Here is a 17,293-nt window from a genome sequence, read left to right as displayed (position 1 = left end):
TACTTGGAATTGGGTTTTGGTCTTTTTAACTGGCAATTAGGTTTAATTTTATTATTGCACAGGCTGACGACCTGTCAATTTTTGGCGCCGTTGCCGGGGACTGGCGTTTTTATTTGTTTCTTTTTAAATTCAATTTTGTCCTAATTTTCTGATTTTCTTCTAGTGTATGCCTCGATCTTGTCGCACAGGTGATTTGGTTTTTGATCCTGAGGTAGAGAAGACCGCGCGTAGAACGAGAAAGGAAACCAGACAGCTCAGAGAAGAGCACTCTAGTGCTACATCTCAAAGACCCGAGTCAGAAGTTGAACCAACAGATTCGTTTGGTAACACTTCGAGTGACTCTGACCAGGAGGAGTTCACCATGGCTAATGCACAAACATTAAGGGAGTTGGCTGCTCCTGATTTAACTCAGCAGCCTTTGTGCATTACTTTCCCCGCTTTAAATGACAACATTCCATTTGAACTAAAATCTGGTCTGATTCAGCTTTTACCCTCTTTTCATGGTTTGCCAGGTGAAGAGCCGTATAAGCATCTGCAGGAATTTGATGTCGTTTGCAACAGTATGAAACCCCCGGGAATCACAGAAGAGCAGATAAAAATGAGGGCATTCCCCTTCTCCTTGAAAGATTCTGCGAAGGACTGGCTGTACTACCTGTCACCAGGTAGCATCACCACGTGGGACCAATTGAAGAAAAAATTTCTGGATAAATATTTTCCTGCGTCCAGGGCTGCGAGTCTAAGGAAAGAAATTTGTGGGATCAAGCAGCATCCTGGGAAGTCACTTTACGAGTACTGGGAACGGTACAAGAGCTTGTTGCGCAGGTGCCCCCATCACCAAATAAGTGAGCAGTTGATCATACAATATTTCTATGAGGGGTTCATTTTTAGAGACAGGAGCATCATCGATGCTGCAAGTGGAGGGGCACTGGTGAACAAAACCCCTCAGGAAGCACGGGAGTTAATAGAGGGGATGGCAGAGAATTCACAGCAATTCAGTACAAGGGAGGATGTCCCAATACGTAGGGTGAATGAGATAGAGACACCCTCTGTGCAGCAGCAGCTAAATGAGTTGACTGCATTCATTAGGCAACAGGCTGTGAGAAATGCATCACAAGCCAGGGTATGCGGGATTTGCACTGGTATAGGTCACTCTGCAGACATGTGCCCAATGATTCAGGAAGAAACTGCAGAACAGGTGAACATGGCTGACCACGCGCCCGCGCCAAGGAAGCAGTACGACCCTTACTCGAGCACCTACAACCCCGGGTGGAGAGATCATCCCAACCTCAGTTATGGAGGGAATAGGCAACCCAACTTTGCACAGAACAGGCAGTCTAACTTTGTGCCAAATAACGTGAGCGCAATGATCCTAAGGAGTGGGAAAGAAATTCAGGGGCCTGAACCTGTGATTCCCAAGGACAAGGATGAAGAGAAGATCGAAAATGAGCTTGAAAGGGAGGACAGCAATGGTGCCGATCCAAAGGTACTCCCTGACCCAATAATTACAGTTAAAACTAACCCACCTCCTTTCCCTAGCAGGTTGGAAAAATCGAAGAAACAGGATAAGGAGAAGGAGATCTTGGAGGTTTTTCGCAAGGTTGAGATAAATATCCCCCTTTTGGACGCCATCAAACAAGTACCAAAATATGCCAAGTTCCTAAGGGACTTGTGTGTAAACCGAAGGCGATTGAGGGGAGATGAACGGGTCATAGTTGGGGAAAATGTGTCTGCGGTCCTGCAGAGAAAGCTCCCACCAAAGTGCGGGGACCCAGGTATGTTTACTATTCCCTGTAAGATAGGTAATACTGTGATCAGAAGGGCCATGTTGGATCTGGGAGCATCAATAAATGTCATGCCTAAGTCTATCTATGCTTCTCTAAAATTAGGTCCATTAAAAGAAACTGGAATAATCATTCAATTAGCTGACCGAACTAATGCATATCCTGATGGGTTGGTTGAAGATGTGTTGGTAAGAGTTAATGATTTGGTGTTTCCAGCTGATTTTTATGTACTTGATATGGATGATGATCACTCCCCTGATCCCTCACCTCTGTTATTGGGTAGACCTTTTATGAGCACAGCACAGACGAAAATTGATGTTAATAAGGGTATTCTGTCCATGGAGTTTGATGGGGAAATTGTGCATTTTAATATTTTTGATACTATGAAGTACCCCTCGAACTCCAACTTTAGCTCAGTTTTTTCTGTGGGTGCTATTGACCCTGTAGTGCAGGAAGTGTTTGAAACTGATGGCAGGGATGAGCTGGAGGTGGCTTTAACCAAGCACCTCGAGTTGGAGACAATTCCTCAGGTGGAGTGGAGTGAGGATTTAAAATGCACAATAGGTGCATTACATTCGTTGCAGACCACCACGAAAAGGTATGAAGTCTTACCTATTTTTACTCCCGAGCCTCACCAGAGGGTATTGCCATCTGTGGTGCAGGCACCTGTACTGGAGTTGAAACCTCTACCAGAGCACCTGAAATATGCATATCTAGGTGATAATGAGACACTCCCGGTGATTATCTCATCGGCACTGTCAAAAATCCAGGAGGAGAAACTGATCCGAGTCCTTAGAGAGCATAAAGAGGCAATAGGTTGGACAATTGCAGACATTAAGGGAATCAGCCCGGCCGTCTGTATGCATCGGATTAGACTAGAAGACGATGCCAAACCTGTTAGGCAGGCTCAAAGAAGGCTCAATCCCCTCATGATGGAAGTTGTAAAGAAAGAGATTCTAAAATTGCTAGATGTGGGGATTATCTTTGCAATATCTGATAGCCCTTGGGTGAGTCCGATCCAGGTAGTCCCAAAGAAGGCAGGAGTAACGGTAGAAGCCAACCAAACGGGTGAGCTCGTGCCAGTACGCAAACCCACGGGATGGAGGCAGTGTATAGACTACCGTAGGCTAAACGCCGTCACCAAAAAGGACCATTTCCCTCTCCCTTTCATTGATCAGATGGTTGAACGTTTAGCTGGTAGGGCTTATTATTGTTTTTTGGATGGATTTTCAGGATACTTTCAGATAGCAATTGCCCCGGAGGATCAAGAGAAGATAACCTTCACGTGCCCGTTCGGGACCTTTGCCTACAGACGAATGCCATTTGGGTTGTGCAATGCACCTGCGACTTTCCAAAGATGTATGGTAAGCATCTTTTCTGAGTATGTTGAGAAAATAATAGAAGTTTTCATGGATGATTTCAGTGTGTATGGTGATAGTTTTGATGCGTGTCTAGATAACTTGAAATTAATCCTGATAAGGTGTATAGAGACTAATCTTGTGCTTAATTGGGAAAAATGTCATTTTATGGTTGAGCACGGGATAGTCCTGGGTCATATTGTATCGTCTAAGGGCATAGAAGTTGACAAGGCTAAAATAGACATTATTTCTGCATTACCTTACCCCGCGAGTGTGCGGGAGGTGCGCTCTTTTCTTGGACATGCAGGTTTTTATCGAAGGTTCATCAAGGATTTTTCAAAAATTGGAGCCCCGTTGTTCCAACTCCTACAAAAAGATGTAGCCTTCGAGTTTGATGATAAGTGTGAGAGAGCCTTTAACAAGCTGAAGGAATTGCTGACTTCACCCCCAATCATCCAACCCCCCGATTGGAATTTGCCATTTGAGATCATGTGCGATGCCAGTGATCATGCTGTTGGGGCTGTACTGGGGCAAAGAGTAGGAAAGGCGGCTCATGTCATCTATTACGCATCCCGGGCCTTGAATGGAGCCCAGTTGAATTATTCCACCACTGAGAAGGAGCTTCTTGCAGTTATTTTTGCTTTGGAAAAATTTAGGTCATACTTGTTAGGTGCTAAAGTGATTGTATTTTCTGATCATGCAGCATTAAGGTACCTGATGACCAAGAAAGATGCAAAACCGAGGCTCATACGGTGGATACTGCTCCTACAGGAATTTGACTTGGAGATAAGGGACAAAAAAGGCTCAGAAAATCTAGTAGCGGACCATTTGAGTCGCATACTAGTTGAAGAGGATAGCGAGCCATTGAAGGATGCATTCCCTGAAGAACACCTATTTGCCTTAAATTCTCAGTTGCCTTGGTATGCGGATTTGGTCAATTATTTGGTAACTGGTAATTTTCCTGCAGGTTGGCCGAAATCGAAGAGGGATAAATTGAAGAGCGATGCCAAGTATTTTATCTGGGATGACCCGTACCTATGGAAGAGGTGTGCAGATCAAGTGATGCGGAGATGTGTAAGTGAAGTGGAATTTCAATCAATTTTAGCTTTTTGTCATACTTTTGCCTGTGGAGGTCATTTTGGACCTAAGAGAACTGCTCATAAGGTTTTGGAAAGTGGATTTTATTGGCTTTCATTGTTTAAGGATGCCTATGTGTTTTGTAAGTCATGTGATCGCTGTCAAAGGGTAGGTAATATAGCCCGTAGGGATCAAATGCCCCAAGTCCCGTTGATTTTTGTTGAAATTTTTGATGTTTGGGGTATAGATTTCATGGGGCCTTTTCCTACTTCATTTGGTTTTTTATATATTTTGCTGGCAGTTGATTATGTGTCTAAATGGGTGGAGGCTAAGGCCACTCGAACTAATGACTCGAAAGTAGTTGCAGATTTTATCAGGTCTAATATTTTTGTGCGATTTGGAATGCCTAGAGCTATTGTCAGTGATAGGGGAACACACTTTTGCAACAAAACCATAGCAGCATTGTTTCGCAAGTATGGTGTACTCCACAGGGTCTCAACGTCATACCACCCTCAGACCAATGGTCAAGCGGAGGTGTCGAATCGGGAGATCAAGTCCATTTTAGAGAAAATGGTGCGCCCTGATAGGAAAGATTGGAGCCAAAGGTTGGAGGACGCACTCTGGGCCTATAGGACGGCATACAAGACTCCTATAGGGATGTCACCGTACAGGTTGGTATTTGGGAAGCCGTGTCACCTTCCAGTGGAGTTCGAGCACAAGGCTTTTTGGGCGATAAAGCAATGTAATATGAATCTAGAAGAGGCCGGTGTTCAACGGAAGCTGGATTTGCAAGAATTAGAGGAAATCCGGAACGAAGCATACGAAAACGCCTTGATTTATAAGAAGAAAAGCCGGGAATTTCATGACCAACAAATTTCAAGAAAAACATTTGAAGTTGGTCAGAAGGTCCTCCTATACCAATCAAGGCTTAAGCTATTCCCAGGTAAGCTACGTTCCCGTTGGATTGGACCTTTCATTGTTACTCACGTTTTTCCATATGGTGCAGTTGAGATCCGAAGTACTAAGACAGACAACAAATTTGTGGTGAATGGACACCGTCTCAAATATTATTACGAAGGATTTTCAGGAAGAGAGGTGGAGACAATAAGGCTTGACGCACCACCGTGTCCTAATCAGTGACAGTTTACCATGTCTAGCCAAAGACATTAAAGAAAAGCGCTCATTGGGAGACAACCCAATTGTTCCTTTTAGTTGGTTGTTCAATTTCGTGTAGTAGTTTAGAAGTGCTTTCCTGGAATTCAACTGATTTTGGGGTTCAGTTTTCGTTTTTGCTGATTTATAGGTGCCCTTCACTCTTGACGTGCCCGCGTGGTGATGGGCAGGACGCTCACGATCAGAATCGTCCGAAAGTCAGCTTGCTCTCGTGACGTGCCCGCGTCACGTTCGCGGGAAAGGTAAGGATTCAAACAAAAAAAAATGAAAAAAATATAGAAAAAGTATCATTATTTCATTTATTCAATTTTCTAAAAAAAAAAATAAAAATAAAAAAAAATAATAATAACATAAAAATATATAATAATAATAATAAACTAAAAAAAAATATTCCTCTTTCTTTTCCTTCTTTTCTTTTCTTTCTTTCCTTTCTTTTTCTTTCTTTCTTCTTCTTTCTTTCTCTTTTCTTTCTTTCTCTTTTCTTTCTTTCTTCTCCTCTGCTTCTCCCCTGCGCACGCCGCTTCCCTGCTCCATCTCTGTCGCCCGAATCACATCGCCGCCGCCCAGCTCCCTCGCGCATCGCCGCCACCCCGCGGATCGCGCACACCTCCAGATCCCCAGCCGCCAAGCAGCGCAGCCACCACCAGAGCTCCATCGCCGCCGCTAACTCCAGAGTCGCGGCCTCCTGCTCACAGCCACGCGCCACCAACCCCCTCTCACACTAGCACCCCCCCACACCTGATTCACACTAGCACCCCCCCACCAAGTCAAATGGCCACAACAATCAAAAATTGACAGGTCGTCAGCCTGTGCAATAATAAAATTAAACCTAATTGCCAGTTAAAAAGACCAAAACCCAATTCCAAGTACTGGAGCAGGGACTCTAGGTGTGCAATGGGTTACTTGATTCACCCTATTCCCGAAGAGTTTGCTTGATCCGATATACCCGAATGGGTTGGTTATTCCTTTTCACAAATGATTATGAATTTGTAGACAGGGCAAGTAGGGTCGTATCCACAGAGACTGGGTATATTTGTTTCTCAAGAAATCCAAAGTAACACAGGGGGGTGATTTTGTAGAAACGACGATAATTAAATAAATTCAAATGAGAAAGTAAAAATAAACAACTAACTAGAAACTAAACCACAATTCACTGAACTCAGGATAACAATAATTAGAGGCCTAAATTAATTAAAACAAGGAAACAATCAAAAATAAAATCAAGTAGGCAATTAAAAATCAAATGACAATTCACTAAAATTAAAGCAATATTAATTAAAGATCTAGCCAAGGAATAACTTCAGCAATGGTTCACCTAATTGGTCATCGATGCAAAGCAATCCCAATTATTTACCAATAAATAGGTTATAACTGCCAAACAAACGATAGCAGCCAACCCCTCCTTACTGCGTCGGTGATCAAGGTACGCCCGTTAATCACTGCTCTAATTGAGAAATAATCCTAGGTACGCCCGTAGAATTTAATTCCCCAACTGCCTTACGTATTAGAGGAGCCCTATTCTAACCAAATAACACACTACCAGGGTTATTTTAGGTTAGCCCGCGTATCCCCCTGACACGAATCTAATCGAGCCAGTTGTCACTATTTTGAGGTAATTAAACAATTACGGATTTAATACCCCAACTGACAATAGATTACCAAATCAATTAATTATCCGGATTCAAGACAATCAATTAATTAAATAACCATAAGCATAGTAATTAGGGAATACACGAATACCAAAAAAACAAAAGGGAAAGATTAAATTAAATCGATCTCACAATTTTTAGGTGAACCAGAGCCTTCGTTGCTCCTTGACTAGATTTGGAAGATTAGTTCATAATTGATGAACTAAACCCACAGGAAGTCGAAGTAGGAGGTGCGGCCATTGATTAGAAAATTGGGCAATCCAGCTCGTCCGAATATCGAATAGATAGGAAAGTTACAAAAGGCCATTCATGGCTTCTACTGCGTTCCAAGCACAAAAGAAAAGAAAAACTGCTAAAGCCGCTAAAGAAGAAAAGTCAAAGTTCAGAAGCTAACAAAAAGCTTGCTTCTCTCCTCCGTGAGTTTCTAAAGCTCCAAGTAAAATCAAGGGAAAAGTCAACAAAAATGGCTAAGCTCCTCAGCTTCTTTTCATGCGTCCGGAAGAGCCCCCCTTTTTCTCTGCCTTCCTCCTCTCTTTAATTGCGGCGGGACCTGCCCAGAAGCCAACCCTCCAGTCGTCCTCTCCTGCGGGAATTACCCAAAATGGGCCTCCTATCCTCTTTGCCAAAAATATCCCTGGAATAAGCTCTGTGGCTTGGACATCTTTTTTTTCGTCAAACTTGGCACTTGTTATCATATTTATATTCTACTCCCTGAAATAAACGTCAAATACTAAAAGTTAGTAGAATCCAGCAAATTAATCCACATCAAGTCAGGTAATAGGAGGAATTAATAATAAAATAAATGAACAAATTGCAACCTATCAATTCCCCCCACACCTAAACCATGCTTGTCCTCAAGAATAAGAAAAGTAAACGAACACCCAAAATTCGATGATGGCCATTGCCCAATCTCCTATATTGCCAAGACGTTCAAGAGAAAAACATATATCGAGCATTGGTGATTAAAATCCAAGAAGCCTCCCCCCGGTTAGCCCCTAAACTGCAAATTCCTCAACTTCCAGGTTAACTACTCTAAGAAAGGGGAAAGGCGCACAACATCTATCAGCTACTGGTCCAAATATTCACACAAGTCTCCATATTAAGTCCATAAACCGGCAAGCCTTCCCATTATTTATTCTCTCCCCTTTGTTTGTTTGTTTGTTTTTTTCATTTTTTTTTTATTTAGCCGAGTTAATTGGTCCTACTATTGCCTGTTGAATTGGGTAACTTTGGCGCTTGGTTTGATTGTCAAATCTCTACATTGTCGTGTTACAATTGCCAGTTTGGAGTTAGGACCTTATCTGGCCGACTGGAGCCAGTGCTTAATTGCCAATTTGCCGATTGTCTGTTGCTAATTGAAAGGTATCTCGGCTAGTGTTGTGCTTGTTGAAATTTGGGCTATTTGATTCTGCAACTGACTGTGAATTAGAGAGACTGGCCGCGTGCTCTACTCGTTGAGATTGGTAATATTCAGTTTAATTACTTGTTGAATTGCTGATCTTGGTCTGCTGAGTTTCCTTTGTTGGTTGCCTTTGCTGGATTCCATACCTGTTGGAGTTTCGGTTGCTTAGAACTGACTGTCGGGTGCCATGGTGAGACCAAGATCCACCTCTAGGTCTAGGACCCCTAGAACCTCTCAATCCTCACCTCAACCTTCCATTCCAGTCAATACCCCTATCAATCAACCTACTGCTCCCGGTGTCCGAACTCGATTAGGTAGGAGTAGAGGTGCCCACGTGGTTTCCGCCACTCACTTGGGAGGGCATTTGGAATTCACTAGAGCCGCCGATCAGCGGCGCTATGCTCAAGCCTGTGAGCGGCGTATCATTCCGTGCAAATGCGCGGACCACATTACTATGGTTTTTCTGGGGATCCAAGGGGAGGTTGAGCGTATGTACACCGCCATTGGATGGCGCCCCTATCTTGATATCTTCCAGCCAGCCTTTGTCGAGTTGACTAGAGAGTTTTACGCCACTTTTGAGTTTGACTTACCGACTAGGTATACTGTTGCGACTCCCGATGTCATTCACTTCCGGCTCATGGGCCACGAATTCAATTTCTCTATCACCGAGTTCAATTTGGCTTTCGGTTTCATCACTCGGGGTTATGCGGAGACTAGGGAGTACGGTGAGAGTGCCTGCGATTTTGTAGAACCTTTCCTTACCGGCTACCGTGAGGTGTGGGAGGACATGTCTGTGGACATGAAACGCTACGATCCCTCTCGGTCTCGGAGCTCCTTTCTAGAGGACCCGAGTGCTCGGTATGTTCAGCGGCTTTTAGCATATAGCTACTCGGGCAGAAAGGACAGCTCCGGTATTATCTCTCGGCCGGAACTCTTCTTCCTTTGGTGTATGAAGAATGGGTTCAAGGTCAATTTGGGTTGTTGGTTGGCGGCACAGTTCAAGACCGTCATGGCAAAGAAGAACAAGCCGTTGATTCTTGGGTCGTATATCACGCACTTGGCGGTCCAGCTAGGCGTTCTGAATCTACAGGATCACGATTTGCACTTGGCCTGCGACATGGACTATCTCACTGCTGACCGGCTAGAGAAGATGGGGGTTCTGGAGCTTGTAGATGGCCACTACCGATTCGTGCCCCCGGGACCGCCCCGCGCCCCGCCTCGCTCTTCCTCCACCTATTCGGCCCCAGTTGGCGGTGATCCGGGCCCGTCGACTTCCGCTCAGCCCCCTCCACCAGCAGGGGCTGAAGATTGGCACCAAATCAGGACGCAGATTCAGAATTTGGACGCCCGGATGGTAAGCATCGAGAGCAACGTCGCGGCTATATCACAGAATCTGGCGGCATTCCTGCAGCACTCGGGTTTCCCGCCCCCAGTCCAACCTCACCCGCCACTATGACCCAGTTTCAGGGAAGTTTGGCTGATCCCCCTCTCACTTTTACTTCACTTTTGGTTTTTATTTGTCACATTGAGGACAATGTGTCCTATAGGTGTGGGGGGGTGCTAGTGTTTGTGAGTTTCTAGTTTTTGGTAGTTTTGCCTAGTTTTATTTCTAGTTGCTCGCTTTCGTTCTTTCTTCTTGGTGCTTACCTTTCATGTGAATGCTGAAATTGAGATGTGGACTTATTGACTCCAAGTCTATTCTTGCCAAGTTTTTTTAAAATACAAAATGTATCGGGTTAATGTGGTTGGATCCGAGATATCCCCTTGGTGAATACCGGATTGATGGGCTCTTTCGATCTCTGTGTTAATTTCTCTAGGCATAGGGAATGACTGTTGGCATTTTAATGTGAACTGGTCCAATATTGACTCCAGTTCTCTATGTTTGGCAATAATGAGGCGAGCTGTTCTTATTTTTGGGTTCTTAGTGTTGTTATCATGTGTTTTTGGTTTTGTTTGGCTGTGAATAATCTGGACTGTGCTCCGCTATGAGTTACTACCGAGTAACCGGGGATCGGCACCTAAAAGTGTCGATTCTCGCGTCAAAAGGTGGTACCTTATATGAGTACGTGGTCGTATAGCGGTCGGAGCTGAGTAACCGGGCTCCTTCATCTAAAAATGTTGGAGTTCGCGTCAAAAGGCCCCGACGGCTAACGACTAAGTCTCTTTGGTGTTAATTATTATTGCTCTAAAAAAAAAATGAAAAAAACAAACAAACAAACAAAGGGGAGAAAAAAAATAATGGGAAGGCTTGCCGGTTTATGGACTTAATATGGAGACTTGTGTGAATATTTGGACCAGTAGCTGATAGATGTTGTGCGCCTTTCCCCTTTCTTAGAGTAGTTAACCTGGAAGTTGAGGAATTTGCAGTTTAGGGGCTAACCGGGGGGAGGCTTCTTGGATTTTAATCACCAATGCTCGATATATGTTTTTCTCTTGAACGTCTTGGCAATATAGGAGATTGGGCAATGGCCATCATCGAATTTTGGGTGTTCGTTTACTTTTCTTATGCTTGAGGACAAGCATGGTTTAGGTGTGGGGGGAATTGATAGGTTGCAATTTGTTCATTTATTTTATTATTAATTCCTCCTATTACCTGACTTGATGTGGATTAATTTGCTGGATTCTACTCACTTTTAGTATTTGACGTTTATTTCAGGGAGTAGAATATAAATATGATAACAAGTGCCAAGTTTGACGAAAAAAAAGATGTCCAAGCCACAGAGCTTATTCCAGGGATATTTTTGGCAAAGAGGATAGGAGGCCCATTTTGGGTAATTCCCGCAGGAGAGGACGACTGGAGGGTTGGCTTCTGGGCAGGTCCCGCCGCAATTAAAGAGAGGAGGAAGGCAGAGAAAAAGGGGGGCTCTTCCGGACGCATGAAAAGAAGCTGAGGAGCTTAGCCATTTTTGTTGACTTTTCCCTTGATTTTACTTGGAGCTTTAGAAACTCACGGAGGAGAGAAGCAAGCTTTTTGTTAGCTTCTGAACTTTGACTTTTCTTCTTTAGCGGCTTTAGCAGTTTTTCTTTTCTTTTGTGCTTGGAACGCAGTAGAAGCCATGAATGGCCTTTTGTAACTTTCCTATCTATTCGATATTCGGACGAGCTGGATTGCCCAATTTTCTAATCAATGGCCGCACCTCCTACTTCGACTTCCTGTGGGTTTAGTTCATCAATTATGAACTAATCTTCCAAATCTAGTCAAGGAGCAACGAAGGCTCTGGTTCACCTAAAAATTGTGAGATCGATTTAATTTAATCTTTCCCTTTTGTTTTTTTGGTATTCGTGTATTCCCTAATTACTATGCTTATGGTTATTTAATTAATTGATTGTCTTGAATCCGGATAATTAATTGATTTGGTAATCTATTGTCAGTTGGGGTATTAAATCCGTAATTGTTTAATTACCTCAAAATAGTGACAACTGGCTCGATTAGATTCGTGTCAGGGGGATACGCGGGCTAACCTAAAATAACCCTGGTAGTGTGTTATTTGGTTAGAATAGGGCTCCTCTAATACGTAAGGCAGTTGGGGAATTAAATTCTACGGGCGTACCTAGGATTATTTCTCAATTAGAGCAGTGATTAACGGGCGTACCTTGATCACCGACGCAGTAAGGAGGGGTTGGCTGCCATCGTTTGTTTGGCAGTTATAACCTATTTATTGGTAAATAATTGGGATTGCTTTGCATCGATGACCAATTAGGTGAACCATTGCTGAAGTTATTCCTTGGCTAGATCTTTAATTAATATTGCTTTAATTTTAGTGAATTGTCATTTGATTTTTAACTGCCTACTTGATTTTATTTTTGATTGTTTCCTTGTTTTAATTAATTTAGGCCTCTAATTATTGTTATCCTGAGTTCAGTGAATTGTGGTTTAGTTTCTAGTTAGTTGTTTATTTTTACTTTCTCATTTGAATTTATTTAATTATCGTCGTTTCTACAAAATCACCCCCCTGTGTTACTTTGGATTTCTTGAGAAACAAATATACCCAGTCTCTGTGGATACGACCCTACTTGCCCTGTCTACAAATTCATAATCATTTGTGAAAAGGAATAACCAACCCATTCGGGTATATCGGATCAAGCAAATTCTTCGGGAATAGGGTGAATCAAGTAACCCATTGCACACCTAGAGTCCCTGCTCCAGTACTTGGAATTGGGTTTTGGTCTTTTTAACTGGCAATTAGGTTTAATTTTATTATTGCACAGGCTGACGACCTGTCAGTTACGATGGATTTCTCAAACTTGATGAGTCACAGCACCTGCGTCGACTATCCGTTCAGTCTCAACCAAAGCATTTTGTGAAATCAAGCATATTTTGTCCCCGTATACGCTCTCTACTACATGCTTCTCGTGGGGTTGGGAGCCGTGAAGTGTTGTACCTTTTATCCTTCGTTTTTCACCTAAAACTTCTAAGAGTCTTGGATTTGGGACAAATTAGTCTAGGTACTGCTTTCCCGAGTGAAATAAGCTTGCTCGTCCAGCTGAGGTTCTTGGCAATTCTAGGTTGGCTCAAGGGCGACATTCCATCCTCACTAGAAAGACTCTCAAATTTGGAGACTTTTTTAGTGACAACACATGATTCTGGTGTTGGTCTCTCTTTGCTGCAAGATACTTTAGTGAAAATGCAGAAATTGAGGCATCTACATGTACGTGGTGCTTTGACCGATCTTAGGTTGGCCAATGACGACACTCATTGCTCCTCCAGATTATGCAGTTTAGATACCTTTTCCACTTTAAAGCTTTATCTGGGGAAAAGCTTGGAAAAGACGATTATGAAGTTTCCAAATATCCGCAAGCTAAAATGCTGTCTCTTGCCATCACCATCAGAAGAATCCACTAGTGACAGCAACATGGTCGTGGCAATGGGTTTTCTGAGTCAACTAGAATCACTAAAGCTGCTTCTGGGTAAAGTGACTGCGCATCCCATCGAGTATCATCTGCCCTCGAATCTTAAGAAGCTGACGCTGGAGGACTTCTCATGGAGCATAATGTCCGCAATCAGAAAGCTACCAAATCTCGAGGCTCTTAAATTAGTCCGACAAGCTGATGGGGTAAAGGAGTGGGACATGGAAGGCATGGAAGAAGAAGAATTCTTCCCAGCACTTAAGTTCTTGAAATTGAAAGATTTGAGCATTGTCAAGTGGTTGGGATCAGGAGATCACTTTCCCAGTCTTGAGAGATTAATAATGGAAGGTTGTGCAGAGTTGGAAGAGCTCCCTTCTTGTTTACAGGAAACTTTGACTCTTCAATTCATTGAGTTGCGTGGATGCCTCTTTTCTGCCGGGGATTTAGTTCGAGAGATTAAGCAACAGCAGATAGACTATGGAAATCAGGATCTGAAAATCCTTATCTCAGAAGAAATTGAGGAGTCAGATGGAGATTCAGATGGATGGTGAGGGTAAACATCACCGGCTTCAAGTGCTACTATCTTCTGTATGGTTTTGCTGAGAATGGTGTAATATTTTTCGTTGTATTGCATGTATATGTTGCACTGTATCAATATCAAATGAATATCTTACTTTATAAAATTGATTATGAAAATGTCAATGATGGATATACTGCACTTTGTGCTAGATGTTTACACTCTGCATCCTAAGCTAAAAGATTTTGTTTTCCATTTTTTAAGATGAAGCACATTTTGGGGTCATATATGGGATTGGAATTTGATCTAGTTCAATTCAATAAATATGAATAGAATATTTTGATGAAAAAATAGGGTGGAAGATGCTTTTCTCTGGGAATTATATATCAACACATTTTAAGGTTTTGAATTACTCTCTTTTTCAGATCAAGATTGTTTCTTGTACATTTACCCCTTCATTAGGAGCGCTTGGCCAGAGAATTACTTAAGTTCCGTTTGATAAAACTGAATCTGAATTCTGAAGTCTGAAATTTGAATATTGAAACAATTAATTTGCTGAATTTTAAGCACTGAAAAGAAATATATGAATGTCTGAATTTTAATGATAAACTTATTTATATTGTTTGATAAACATTTATAACTGAATGCTTAATAAGTTAAATTTGACAAATTTGCCCTTATATCTTTTCATCCAAAAAAGAAATAGAACCTATGATTTAATTAGCTAAAAATCTTAGGTATGAAAATGACAATATTTATTTTTAAATCAAATTAATATAAAAGATGAAATATATTATATGAGAAGTACGGAGAAGATGTGAAAATCATTCAAAAGGGAGAAAAAAGAAATAGAAAATCATTAGATAGAGAATATTAGATTGTTTAATTAGATAAAAATTTTGAACATAATTAACAAACAAGGGTAGATTTGGTAGATAAGATAAGGTAATTGAAATAATTCTATTGATTCTTATCAGAATTAAGCATTCAGTTAGGATTCTTGTGCTGAAAAAAATACACACAAATTCAGCAAATGGATTTTCATTTATCAAACACTCAAAACATCTGAATGTCTGAAAAAATTCAGATTCAGCACTTTTTTATGTTATCAAACAAACCCTTAGTATTATTTGGAAATTTCTTTTAGAATAATACTGTAAATTTTTTTTTTGTAATGTAATGTGTGATAAAATAAAAAGATGATTGAAAAATTAAAAGGAAAAGGTAATATAAAACGTGTTTATAATGTGAACAGATAATTGTTTGTCAATAAAGAATAATGCAAACGCGGAGAATCATATGAGAAATTTTCACGCGTTAACACCAGCATTAAGTAATTGAGAGCATCTTAGCCAATGGATTAACTAGTGTTTTTTTTTTTTTTTTGAATTAACTAGTGGTTGTCAATTTGGACGGACAAAAAATAAAGGATTGTCAACTCTTAGGCTTAACGTTTCAACCAAAAAACTTCATCCTCATTCCTCAATTTTATCACCACAACAAATGGGTAATATTTTATGGTAATGATGGTGACCATTGTGTTTTTTTTTTTTTTGTCTCTTAATTAAACATAAGATGCTTTCTACGTCAATAATGTTTAATGAATAAATCGCTTTCTTATTTTAACTTCTTTTTTGTTCGTTTTTGCTTATTCCATTTTCAGTTAGAAAAGAAAAGATAGCCTTTACGGCATAGGTTCTCGAGTCAGTGGATGTGGAAGCCTATTAGAAAAATCGAAAGCTGTCCATACTTAGGATTTTCGTTAAAGGGTAATATTCAGTTTAAAATGAATGATTACGAGAAGTACACGCAAATTATACGTTTTTCACATTTCAAGGTTTTCATAGCAAGCTTCCTTAATTTGCAATTTTTCAATAGCTATCTGGTAATAGATAGCAAAAAAAAAAAATTCATTATTGATTTGTGCTTATATAAAGTAAAGCATGTTTTACAAATCATCATCAACTGTCATGCATTTCCTACTTATAGTTGACCCTCAGGCAAGTTGGCATGACTCCAAATTTGATGATGTTTATTTTGGGTTTTGTGTGTGGCCCAGTGTGGGTGTTGGGGCGGGGCCGGGGGTGGGGGTGGAAGTGGTTGGGCTATACTACGCCTTTATTATATTGATGGAGGTGGTTGGGGGAAGGTGGAGAGAGGAAGGGGGGAAAGGAAGGGTGACGGGAGGTAGGGGGTGGTGGTGGAGGAAGAAAGGATGGGGATGGGGGGGGGGTGATTTTTTTATAGTCTTTTTTTTTTTTTTTGAATTTTTGGTAGATGTATTTGGAGTGTTTTTGAGGTAAAAAAATTCACAAGCAAATTTAAGGGAGAGAATGTAAATTTGCATAATTAAAAACACAAAAACTCTTTCAGACGTGGACACATGCTACTCTACCAATGCATGAAGCTTCAAATGGACATCTTACACAAACATCGGCATCACACTCATGTAAAACAAGTTCAACCAATTTAACAAAATTGTTCCAAGTGAAAAAATTAACCCCTAGGGGTTTCAAATGAAGATTGGCAAACATCAATCTAACTATGAAATTTGATTCTATAGAATATGAGAGAACAAACGAAATAGAGGGGGCAAAAAAAATTGTACAGTTTGTGTACAGTTAAAATCATGAGACGTGCATGAATTTAAACACCATGTGTGAACTCTATAAAATAATTCCAAAGAAATGATTTTACGTTCCAAAAAAATGATTTTACATTTTGTCTAAATGCATGAAATCAACTATTTCGGGATAGTTCACTACAACTCAGTTCTTTTCATAAATGACCGACCATGTTACCCCGATGGAGTTGAGATTTAGGCAGAACAGAAAAGAAAGGAAAACAGGCCTTGTTTGGATTGCTTGTTTCCGTCGGAAAATATTATCGTTTTCCATGATCACATTTCCCTATCACCTTTTTCCCTCACATATATCAAATCACTACAGTAATTTTTCCATGAAAAATGACGGAAAATGCAATCCAAACACAATCTGAGTTTTCTATCATTTGTGAGCTTTAAGTGGAGTAGAAAAGAAAGTTTAAATATCAATAACCCGTACAAAATGCAAGAAGCATATATCTACTCCATTTGTAAATAAATTAAGGGTTGGAAAGGTTGCCATTCTCGAAAAGTTAATGACTTTAATTAATCCAAAAAAATGTACTACTTAAATTATAAGATGTCCATGAATTAAAACACCATGTGTGAACTCTACAAACTAATTTCGAAGAAATGATTTTACATTTTGTCTAAATGCATAAATCAACCATTCTGGGATAGTTCACTACAACTCAATTCTTCGTAAATGACCACATTGCTCTTGAGGAGTTGAGATTTGGGCAAAAAAGAAAAGAGAGGAGAACTGATGAATTTTCCATCATTTGTGAGTTTTAAGTGGGGTAGAAAAGAATGTAAATGAACGGATTTAGAGGGACGAAAATAGTACTACAGTTAAAAAAATTTCCCTTCCATCTAATTTGGTGCA

The sequence above is a fragment of the Coffea arabica genome, chromosome 1c (assembly GCF_036785885.1).
Source record: "Coffea arabica cultivar ET-39 chromosome 1c, Coffea Arabica ET-39 HiFi, whole genome shotgun sequence".
NCBI classification, from domain to species: Eukaryota; Viridiplantae; Streptophyta; class Magnoliopsida; order Gentianales; family Rubiaceae; genus Coffea; species Coffea arabica.
Note: the sequence above shows the minus strand (reverse complement) of the source record.